Genomic DNA, 12,622 nt, shown 5'->3' on the forward strand with positions numbered 1-12,622 from the left:
GCATATTAAGACACTACAATAACAGTAACTGCATACTAAGACACCACATTAAATTCAACATGCCAATATATTTAATCAATAGACCATCTTCAGTCATTCTTATAAATAGATTGCTCATAAATATAAGTTTATTGTAGATCTAATGTACGCATTTGTAAGATCTAGAAATAGGTCCATTTTAATTATAAAAGGTTGGTAATGCAATTAAAATTTGAATCATGTCAGAATTGTAGAGAAGACTCTATTTGATTGCGAAGTAGAAGTGGCAACTTAATATTTCAAATAATCAAAAAGTTTCAAATGTTTTTATAATATATTTTATGATTATTTTCAAATTATTGCAGAAAGAGCAATGCCTGTAAAGATACCTCATTAACTTGATAGAAACTGAATTTTGCAGAAATTTCTAGAGAATTTCATATGCTAAATTAAATAATGTATATCAATAATCAAAATGTCCAGAAATAATTTACTATTTGCGAAAATTATAGTGTAACTTTATTTTGATATTAGATTGTGAACTTAATTTATCCACCTATTTTCAAAATAGAGTGATTGTTTAATTTGTTCAAATAATTATAAGTTTTTGCAATAAGTTTTATAACTGTTTTCATATTATTTGAGATAACGGAATTGATATAAGTTTTTAACAATCGGTTATGAAAATGTCACATGCAGTAAAATTTCCACATCAAATATTTGAATTTTGCAGAAATCCCCAGAGAATTTTATTTGTCTTTTTTAATAACATTTTGATCAACAGCCAAAATGTCCATTTGGTACATTCCTTTCAATCAACATTCAGTTTAAGAATCAATTTGCAATGTTGTTATTCAACAACAATTCGTAAATTGATTCTTAAACAGTGCTACTTGTTGACATCTAAAAATTGATACTTTTTAAATTGAAAAATATTAACCAGTAGCAGCATTTATAGAATGAATCTGCAGTACTATCTGCAAAAATCCGGATTTGTCTGAGATTTCAATGCAGTCAGTCAGTAGATTATTATTGTCATTGTAAGAATTTAACTTCATTTAAAGTAGTAGCAAAATTTGAAAATATAAAATTTATACATTAAAACCTTGTTATTAAACACCTTCGAACCTGGCATCTGGTATTTTGGTTATCAACTTTAATTCAAATGAATTAATAATCATCAGAATCACAGGACTTTTATTTTATTTGATGATGATGTTATTGCTTTTTAAAGGGAAGATCCTGGAACCTATCCTACCATTGCTTTTTAAAGGAAATATCCTAACATATTCCGACTGAAGGAGACACGTTGAAGCTACAGGGCATATTCCAAGGGAAGCGAATATCTAGAAGCTATAAAAATATTCTGACTGAAGAAGTTAAATTAAATTGAATTTAATGCAATGATGCTAAAAAAATTGAATAAAACCCTATACTGTTAAGTCTATAATCAAGTAACGAAAAAAAAATTATTTGCCTTTCATTCTTTGCTGTGTTTGTTCAATTCAGCTTTTTAACTTTTATTAACAACAAGTTTAGATATGTTTTAAAAACAAGTCTTAACTGTTTTTCCCATTTTTTACACTTTTTAAAAATTAAAAAAAAAACCTCTTAGATGAAGAATAATCTGCAGTGCCCACTACCTTGCTGGAGAGTTTCCTCTACTAGGTTTATAATAAGATTAAGGGATGAATAATAAAAGAGCCTTCTTACAAAGATTAATAATGATGCGATTTAATTTACTTTATTAATCAAAAAGTTTGAAACATTTTTATTTGTTTTTAAATATTAATACAGTGCAACTTGATTTTTTTTTCTTGTATGTGTTTTCCTAAATTTTACACCATTCTAGTCAATGTTTTTGTGATTTAATGTCAGTTCAATAAACAATGATGTATGATCTCGTATGTTCAGTTATGAACAAATTCAACTTAAAAGCCATAAGAAATCTTTTGAATTGCTTAATATTTTTACTTGCTTATTTAAATGTGATATTTTACGTTATAATGTTTAGTTTGTGTTATATAAGATGCTTTTATATACATATTTTTTATGTTTATTTTTCTATAGAATTGAAACCATTACCTAATGTAGACTGCCATTTTTTAGTACTTAATTTTTTAATAAATAATTCCTTCTGTCTTCCATAATTTATTATGTTTCAAATAGCCACCTAAAACCAAGACTTAAATTTTCTAAATAATGTTTAAAAAATACAAGATTTCAATAATTTACTTTACAGATAAAATTGGTTCTAATTTAGTACAGTAAATTTGCAAAAGCTATGAAATTTAGTTACAAATCTTTGTAAAAATAAATTGTAAAAACCTAAATTTAAAACTTTGCAAAGTAAGGGTTTCCTAGTTTAACTAAGTGGAAATTTTTTTTTAAAAAAATTTAGTTTTTGGAAAAATATAAACTGAGACCAAACCTCTGTTTGAAATAATATATTTGCTTTTTTTACACTTTTTAAAATAATTGCTTTTTAAAAAAATACAAGATTTCAATAATTTACTTTACAGATGAATTTGGTTTTAATTTAGTACAGTTAATTTGCAAAAGCTTCAAAATCTAGTTACAAATTTTTGTGATAATTTCATAGTTTAACTTTCAATAGCAAAGTAAAGATAATTTCATAGCAAAGTAAAGATTTCATAGTTTAACTAAATGGAATTTTTTTTTTAAAAAATATTTAGTTTTTAGAAAGATCTAGACTAAAACTAAACCTCTGTTTGAAATAATGTATTTGCTTCCTTTAACATTTAATAAGGTCTTTATTGATATTATTTATTTTCTTATTCATTAATAAAGCCATTACTTTGCATTTACCACATTTTGAAATCTTTAATTATCTTTATATCAACTCCAAGATTAAAAAAAAAGTCCATTTCTATATGTATTTTCTTGTATTACCAGGGCTGCCAACTTTCTACTCTTTTTGTAAAAATTTATTCTAGTGGTACATAAGTTTATTTTTTAATTTATTATTTTTTATTCATTTGAACTTATTTTCCACACCACTGCATATGAATGATTTATAAGTTCATATGCAATGCCTCTTAGTTCTAGCTCTTTTGTTGTGAAGATTGTAAAATGTCAACAAAATTACCAAAAATTCTCAAAGCTTTGGTTATTAAATGTCTACCTCTCTGTTAAATACTTTACAAAATGCATATTAGTTGGCAGGCCTGTGTTACCATATTAAATGTAAATCTATTTGTTGTTGGTATTCATAAATGTTTTTTAATATACTTTTAATGAAAATTTATAAAAACATGTATGTGTATTCACTTGATGTGCGGATAAATGTTTTTTTTGACTAAAAATGTATTTAATTGTGGTGTGGCGTGTAAAAGTACTTTGTATATCATTAATTATGACGTGTTTTTAATGAAACTGCAATTCAATGTGTGTTGTGCCTATTTGACCTGATGTGTGAATTGTGCTGCTGAAACCTGTGTAGTGTGTGAAGTTTCGCTTACAAAATTTGTTATGGGGCCATATGTTGAAGAAGCACAACATTTGATGAGTGCAATATTTTGTTATGTTTAGATAATAGGCATTGATTTGTTACTTTTTGTGTTGAAACTCCTAACTTTCTATTGATTTCCAAAATAAAAAAAGTCTTATTTTTAGCATATTTATTCTTTGTTAACAAAAACTTAGTTATCCATTTTCTTTACTTTCTGTACGGGAAAAATTCGTATTTCTGTGTTAGAAACTTTAATTCTGTGCTTAAAAGTTCTTATTTTCAGCTTTAACGTATTTGTTCTGTGTTTTAAAATTTTCTTTCATAATTTTCTATATATTCTCTGTTGAAATTCTTAACTGTCTATTAATTCTGCACTAAAAATTCTTATTTTCATCTTCCATGAATTCGTTTTGTGTTTTAAAATTTTCTTTAATTTTCTATACAATCTGTGCTCAAAAGTTCTAATGTTTAGCTTCAATGTATTTGTTCTGTGTTTTAAAACCTCCTTCAATAATTCTCTGTACATTCTGTGTTACATTTTTTTTTCATATTCTGTTTATTCTGAGCTGATTTTTTTTTCATTTATTCTGTGTTCTTTCTTTATTCTGTGAAATTCTTTGACTATTTTCTACACATTCTGTGCTGAAAAATTATTATTATTTGTGTGTTAGAATTTCTTAACTTTCTATTATTTTTGTGCTTAAAAAAAAACTCATTTTCAGCTTCAATGCATTTGTTCTGTGTTTTAAAACTTTATTCAATCATTCTGTGCTGAAATATTTTTTATTTTCTGTTAATTCTGTGCTGAAATATTTTTTATTTTCTGTTAATTCTGTGCTGAAATTGTTTTATAGTTTTATTTTGCTTACATTTATTATAGCACTGTTATTCCGAATGCTCCTCCTTTACACATCCAAGTTGACTTGTTTAACTATAAAAATATTTTCAAACAAACAGCACTCTCTGAGCTAAAACAACCTATTTATTTTGAAAGATTTAAAGTTTATTTTCATATTTCAGAATTTTATATTAAGTTTTGTTTCTACTAAACAATCCCTTTTTCAAATTCTAATTTATTTCGATTCTGAAAACGAACCTTTTTTTCAAAATTCTGAATTTAAAAAACGGATTTTTGTTGAAATATTACTGCTGCTGCCACTCCGTCCATTTAACAGTGTAAATGTTACCTGCAATGTGTGAAATATGGCATTCTATAGAATACTTAGTCATTGTATAGAATGTATTGTATTCTGTAGAATACTTAGTCATTGTATAGAATGCCTGAATCAACCAACAAAGTAAAAAACAAATAAACTATTAAATTTTCTCACATTGCCTCTTCATTCTTTAGAATGCTCGTTGACAAACCAGCAAAGTATGAAATAATAAATATTTCTCAAATTACTTATGCATTCTGTAGTATGATTAATTGAAATTTAAGAGGGATTCTATATACTATGACTAGTTAAAGTAGAAAATTCTCTATTTCATACTTATCTATGGCTAAATAAAGTATAAAATTCTCTATTTCATACTTGCCTGAGAGCATGTCATTCTATAGAATGCTGGCCTTGTATACATTGTTGGAAAGGAATATATATTTTAATACATCATGTCACTATCCACCATGCAAATGCCTTTAAAAAACATTGTGGCATCGGCATCATAAACAATTTTATTTTGAGAATTAATATGCTTTAAAATTGAATAGTTAGAACCTTTAAATTTATACAAGGTATTCCATAATCAACCTCCTTCATATATATCTTTACTGGGCGTCGTTTGTTGGGGGGGGGGGAGTGCGGTGGATGTATGTTCCTGTCAATAATTAGAAATATCTTAAAGTCCCTCTCAATATTTGAAAGAAATAAAGAAATTTTCATGAACTATCATCGATTTAAGCTCATGAAAGGAAAAATCAAGAAAGAGATTCATCTTCTTGCTGATGTTTAGCAAATTGAAGAATTATTTTTTGCGATGTGTGAAATTTAAAGAAGTGTGTATTTTAATTTTGACTCCCTCAAAAATTGGACACCCATGACGATCATTGTATCTGTATCAAGATCAAATTGAGCAAAAGTGGAATTAAAAAAGTAAAAAATTATAGATAAAAGCAAGAGCTGCCTTTCATTTTCATTTGGCAAACAATCTAAATCTTGATGATTTTAACTTCATCATTGTTCTATCTAACCTCAAATATTATTTCTTTATTTCTCTTTTACTAATTTAATTATTAATTTGTGACCAGTATTTAAATATATTATACTCAATTACGATGTATCAAAAGTTAATAACATTTTCTACTACAGAGATAATAATAATAAAAAAATCTCCATAAATAATTTATGATCGAAACTTCAAATTTCATTAACTAAAATGCACTCATCATGGAACACACCTAAATGTGTAAATTAATGGGTAATATGGGGAACAAAAACTTATTTTTTGTGAACAAAAACACCTTTTTTATGATGGGTATTCTTCCTAGACCCTCAAAACATCGAATTCAACTTTTCAGATAAGAATGAATATTTATTTTTCTTTTGAAACTGTATGAGGTTGGTTGTTCGGTAACTTTTAGAGAAGAGTGTAGATAAATATTTTATTGGAAAAAAATTTAAATTTCAAATAAATTAATGTTTGTCTGACAAAATGAGTATTGCTACAATACAAAATCGAACAAATTCGTGCTTGAGCTTGTTAAACTTGTTTCCAAAACGAAAAAAGAGAGAATTGATGCATTTATAAGTTATTATGTAATGGAAAAATAAAATTTCTTAATAATTTAGTTGCAAGAAATAGCATACAGCCAAGCTTAAATGGTATCACTGAACAATTGTCAGGGTTAACAATTTATTCTTATAATTAACCTATAGCTAATGCTAATTCAATTAATTAAATTTAATTTTGCACCTAATATTTAAAACCATTGGCATAGCTATCCATTTGTCTAAATCTCTTTTGATTACCATCTTAAACTTTTTTGAGAACATGTCTTTGGAACCCCCTATGACTTGATGTTACCAAAATGCGTTCATATTGTGTTATTTCACAAAAATAGCTATTAAGATTTTTAAAAAAATTAAAATCACAAAAGGTATTAATTTAAGTAATACATAAGTAAAAATTATTAAAAATACTTAGTTTTTTGTTTTATTAAAAAATAAGTTTTACACTTTCTTAAAACTGAATTCTGCTTCAGCATTAAAATTAATATCTTTCTGCAGCTCTGTTTCTCAACCTTTTTGGTCCTGTGACACCTTAAAAAAACAATAATAATAATAATTTGCAACCCTTGCCAGAAGCTGTTTTAAGAACTGAAAAAAAATTTACAAAAAACTTTTAAGAGGAATGTTTAATATGTTTATAGCGTGGCGTGGGGCCACGAATAGACAAATTTTTAACAGAAAAATATATTCAACCATCACATTAATTGTGTAGATAACAAGGCAAAATGTAATTAGTAATGCAACAACTTGTACTGTACGGGTCAGGGAAAACCTGGAATTGTCAGGGAATTTTATTTTGATTCTTAAAAAAGCAGAGAAAACTGCTTTTTTTTTTTTTTTTTTTTTTTTTTTGAAAAAACCTGAAAAATTCCTAGATCTTACCTGGAAAATAACCAGTCTTAGAATTGCCGGTAACAGTAATCAGTTATTAAGATTCGAGTTAAATAATTATAACATTTTTTACAATTATTTGTCACATTTCAGTGAAACTGCCATGTTACCATCCTCATTCTATTATACACCGAAGAGCCATTACATTATGACCACCCTGCTAATAACATGTAAGACCACCTTTAGCCCTCAAAACTGCTAGCACCCGCCATGGCATTGATTCCACATGGTGCTGATAGGTAGTCTGAGGTATCTGGTACCAAGCGCTCACCAACTGGTCCTGCAATTCCCTCACATTGCGAGGGGGTAGCGTGGCAGCACGAATTTGGTTTTCCAAGTAGGACCACAAATGCTCTATTGGATTAAGGTCAGGTGAATTTGGGGGCCAAGACATGACTTGAAAGTCACTGGAATGTTCCTCGACGATTCGACCCTTGTGACATGGTGCATTATTCCGTTGGTAAACACCATCCCCCGCAGGAAAAACTGGTCTGCAACTATGTTCAAGTAGCTTACAGACGTCAGGGATTGTTCTATGGGGATTATGGGTCCTGATGTGCACCATGAAAACCTGGGTGAGAAACCATGAAAACCTGGGAGAGCCCATTGTTATAGATGGAAGGTGGTCATAATGTAATGGCTCTTCGGTGTATATATATATGGTACCCATTAAATATGGTTTGGATTTTTACTAAAATTCGCCTGATATTTCTGAAATTGAGTGGGAACCCTGTGTAATATCTTCAAAATATGTTTTCACATTATGTACCTGATGAAATGTTTTTTTTTTCCTTTAATTTATTTTTTATTTGCACATTACTTGTAATTTCTCAACGGTTCCCTTTGGTTGGCTCTAAGATTACCCAACTTGGTACAAATGCAGTACATCGTTCAGAAATCAATCTTCTTGCCAAAGTATTTATTATTTCTGGTATTTTATTTACCACTATCCATTTTGATAAAACCCGTGAATGAAGTAGATAAACTTGATTATAACGTAATTCTTTTGTTAAAGCTCATGAATTTCTTTTGTGTACTATGCATAATTCCTTTAAATAAAAATATATAAAAACACAAATGCAATATATATATATATTGTATTTTTATTTAGTGAAGTGTCTGAAACAAAAAGTATCATATGATTGCATAACTTTTCTAATTTGTAGATTATATTTAGTTACATGTATTTTACACCCTATTCTGTGACTGCCTTTAACAAATAAATATGTGATAAATATAAAATAATAAAGTTTTTAATTTGAGCATTGTAAACTTCTTCTTGTAAAGTTTTCTAGTTTATAGCAGGCATGTTCATCTCTACATTTTTACAAGTACTATCAATCATGTTAGTCGTAAAAAATACATTAATGGAGAAAAAAAAATGTGAAACTATTATTAATCTATCCAGAAAATCTATTTAATAACGTGATACAAGGTGGACGTCCATAGACATAGGTACGCCCCCCTGCAAGAATTTTAAATGCGCCATATCAAACACTGGGGGTTCCGCGTTCGGCCGACCATATGACCGGAACATCTGCTCCTGCACCGCAGAGCCCAAGGTCAAGAAAACTGAGATGGGCACAGTAGGCCTTGGCCCTCTATGGGCTGTCGCGCCACTGAGTTTAGTTTTATCATAGACATAACACATTTTTTTTTTTAAATTTTAATATGTGACAAGAGCACTATGAGGAGAGATTCGGGAATTTATAATCATTCATTTATATTAATTTATAGATTTTAATTTAAACTATTTTAAATTTAATATGAATTGATAAAGAATTAATAATTGCGATGAAAAGGTGGAATTTGCAAAAAGTACTAAATTGGAACATAGTATATACACTTACTGAGTAAAAACATTGAAATGAAATTTATCTTAATAGTACAATGAAATAACTTACTTTCTTACTATTATTATTATTTTTATTTTATTTATAAAGTGAAGGATTATTTTTATTTATAAAGTGAATTGAAAAATATCTTATAAAATATAAAAATATTTTTATTGAAATTCATATAGTAGAGTACACAACCTTTTTAAATAAAGGGCTACGTGCCCAAGTATTTCGATATGTTTATGGCAATTATGATAATTTTAATGAAAACATAAGTGTTTTCGACACTTATGTTTACATTAAAAAGTAATTACATTACCGTTCTTTTTATCAGTCAACTTAGTGATTTATTTGCACTACATTTAATTGTAATAAATAATTATAAATCTTTTTTTTTATTATTATCTTAATTATTTTTTCATTATCTTAATTCCTTTTTTTTTTTTTTTTTTTTTTTTTTTACTTCGTAATGTATTTGCATAAAATTAAATTCTTTTAAACATTAAAAACTGAAGAAAACCAAACTGATACTTTTTTAACTAAAACTATTTCCTTTTCATCAGAAAAAGAAAAAAAAGATTTATCGAAAAATATAAAGATGGGGAAAAAGTGACGGTTTTTTATCATATCATGTAACACAAAAGTGTTTTTTTCAAATAAATTAACTAATGCTCTTGAATGAAAGTAAAAATTAAAAAAAGAAAAATATTTTATTGAGCAACATAACTGCAAATTAAATATTTTAATTAAAGAAATCATAAAGGGTCTAAAATATTTTAAACAAAACAAAGCAAATAATATTCAACATTCAGTTGGGATAAAGTTCAATATATTTTTAACCTTAAGACATTAATGTTTAGTGAATTTTAAGAAATTTTTTGAATGGGAAATCCCTAAAACACTTTTTTAAACTACCAAAAATTACTCTCAGTCGGAATTCGTGTTTTGTAATAATATTGTTGTGTTAAAAAAAATTGAAGGCTTAAAAGAAGAATCGTTAAATACCCTAGGTCAGTGTTTCCCAAACTTATGACTTTTGTGTACCCTTTCTAAATTTTTCGTTACGCTGTGTACCACTGATAAAAAAATGAACCCATTTTTTACTATAAAAAATTGCACAAAAGTTAAAAACCACAACTGCTTGTTGACACCGCTAATTAACTGTTAACTCTAAAAAAAATAGCCAATAGAAAAATACGTAATCGTAAATTTTCATGGCTAGCTTTGTTTTTGAATAAAATTTTTTGAAAGTTTCGTTTGTTGCAAGATGTTTCGCATAAAAAGGCGTACCCCCACTAAACTGTTCCCATACCCCTAGGGGTACGCGTACCACACTTTAGGAAACACTGCCCTAGGTTGACGATAAAATCAGCAAAAATAAAGCACGTCAAAATTAACAATTAAAATGCGAAATTCAAAAATCGCAAGTCGTATTAATACAGGATTAAAAATATCAGGAGTTTCGAAACCACGTGGAAAAGCTTCACAATTACTGTTGAAAGAAAAAGAACAATAATTAAAAAAAGTCTCTTACATTTAAGATGAAAGTGACACAAATACAGCACATACATTTAAATGCATGATTCCAGTGCCGTATTAATACGTATTAAAAATATCGGTATTTTCAAAACTATATGGAAATGCGTAGTGCCAAAAACAAATAATAGAAAAATTGCTTAGATTTCCGATAAAATTGACACTAATAAAGCACGTCAAAGGTGATTACTTTTTGCAAGTGTCGAAAGTCGTCAGTCATTATAATATCGTATTGATCCGGATTTTAAGAAACCTGTGAAAATCCGACAACGAGAACGAGATTGAAAAGTCACTTGGACTAATTATGAAATTGACTCAAAGAGCTTTAAAAGTATGAATTTCGCGCATCATAATTTTATCGTATTAAAATTGTTGGGATTTTGAAAACTTTGGAAATTCGTAGTGATGACCACCCAAAAAAAGCAACTACTTTGATTTTCATTTGGCGGGTTCAAGAACTTATATGCGCTATTCAAACTTTTTGATTTCTTTTTTTTTTTCGGGCCGCAGATTGCGCATCCCTAGTATTGTGTTACTTCTGGATTGTGTACCCGCCACCCTCTCCTCCCCACCCCGGCGACGCGGGCGTTGCGGGGGTGTATGTACGCCACTGAGGGTGAGCGTAAAAACTATCACCCTAAATAACTTACGTTCTAATAATTGGATTTTCACGTACTAAGACGCATACTTAATAGTTCCTGGGGGTGATTTCGAATAAGCTAATTAATTAGTGCTAACTGTTAATTAAACTGCAAAAGTAGACAGAAAAGCGTAGTTTCTTTGAATAAACATATATATACTCGCTAAGCCCCCTGTTCGCTGTCGCTCACCAGCCTCGATCATTGCTTACCAATAATTGTCTTTTCTTGGCAGAAAACAATTTTTCTACTAAAGTTAAAATTATTCACTTAACATATATGTACTAAAAGGATGAATTCTGTTTGCTTACTCTTGTGCCTCTACTTTCCACGTCCAAATATTACTATCTATTAGTATTATAAACATTTAGATCTCTTGGTGAACGGAAGTGATTTTTCGAAGTAATCATTTTTTAAAATAACATTTATATTCTTATAACATTATATTGTTCAAACAAATTTGATGAGTTCACAACCATAATTTAATACTCTTCGCTAATAATATCAGTACTGGAAAATAAGTTTAAATTAGGGATACAAAAATATTTAAAGGATGACAACCAAAACAATATGGAAATGAATGAGGGAAAACTGGATCCTACCACGTGATTTTCCTGCCAAATGCTCCGACAACAATGGAAAACGGTGTTAGACCATTATAATTTTATGCTATATAGAGATATATACTTCACCATTTTTTCTTTTTTTTGAACTTTAAGGTTTACCCATTTTAGTTGTTGTTGTTGTTAATTTACGTCGCACTAGAGCTGCACAATGGGCTATTTGCGACGGTCTGGGAAACATCCCGGAGGATGATCCGAAGACATGCTATCACAATTTTGATCCTCTGTGGAGGGGACGGCACCCCCGCTTCGGTAGCCCGACGACCTGCGCGCGAAGTCGAGCACTTTACGGTAGCACAGTTTAACGAGGACCAATACCGCACACCCTCGGTCCCTACGCAGACTGATCCAAGTGGTCACCCACCCGCACACTGACCGCAGCCAGTGATGCTTGACTTCGGTGATCTGCTGGGAACCGTGTCTTAACGATCAGTCCACTGCGGGACTACCCATTTTAGTAAACACGCATTTTGAGGTTTATCAATTTCTGTAAACATGCATTTCGCACCATGTCCAGTCTTAAGAACTCGCACACGATGATATGTTTCTCATTTATATGATTTTTTACTAAAACTTTTAAGACAATGCTCTTACATGTTCAGGGTGTAAAATGAAAAAAAATTTATCACTCTGAACTTACTAATGTTTAAGTCTACGAGCTACATAATGGTTCAAAGAAGAAACATCGAATATGCTAATTAATAAGTGCTAACTATCAGCTTACTTTCTCTGAATTACATATTTTTTCAGGGGATTCGGATTTTTGACTATCAAAATGCGGTAAACTTAATTTCTAAAATATAGTTCCTATAGTTTAGAGCTTCTAAAATTTGGGTCCCTTTAATGTAAATTTCCTCTTTTTGCGAATTTCGCTATAGCTTCAGAACTTTTTAAGCAAAACGAAAAATTTTTGCAC

This window comes from Parasteatoda tepidariorum, chromosome 8 (assembly GCF_982258835.1).
Source record: "Parasteatoda tepidariorum strain Cologne lab strain chromosome 8, Ptep-v5.0, whole genome shotgun sequence".
NCBI lineage: Eukaryota > Metazoa > Arthropoda > Arachnida > Araneae > Theridiidae > Parasteatoda > Parasteatoda tepidariorum.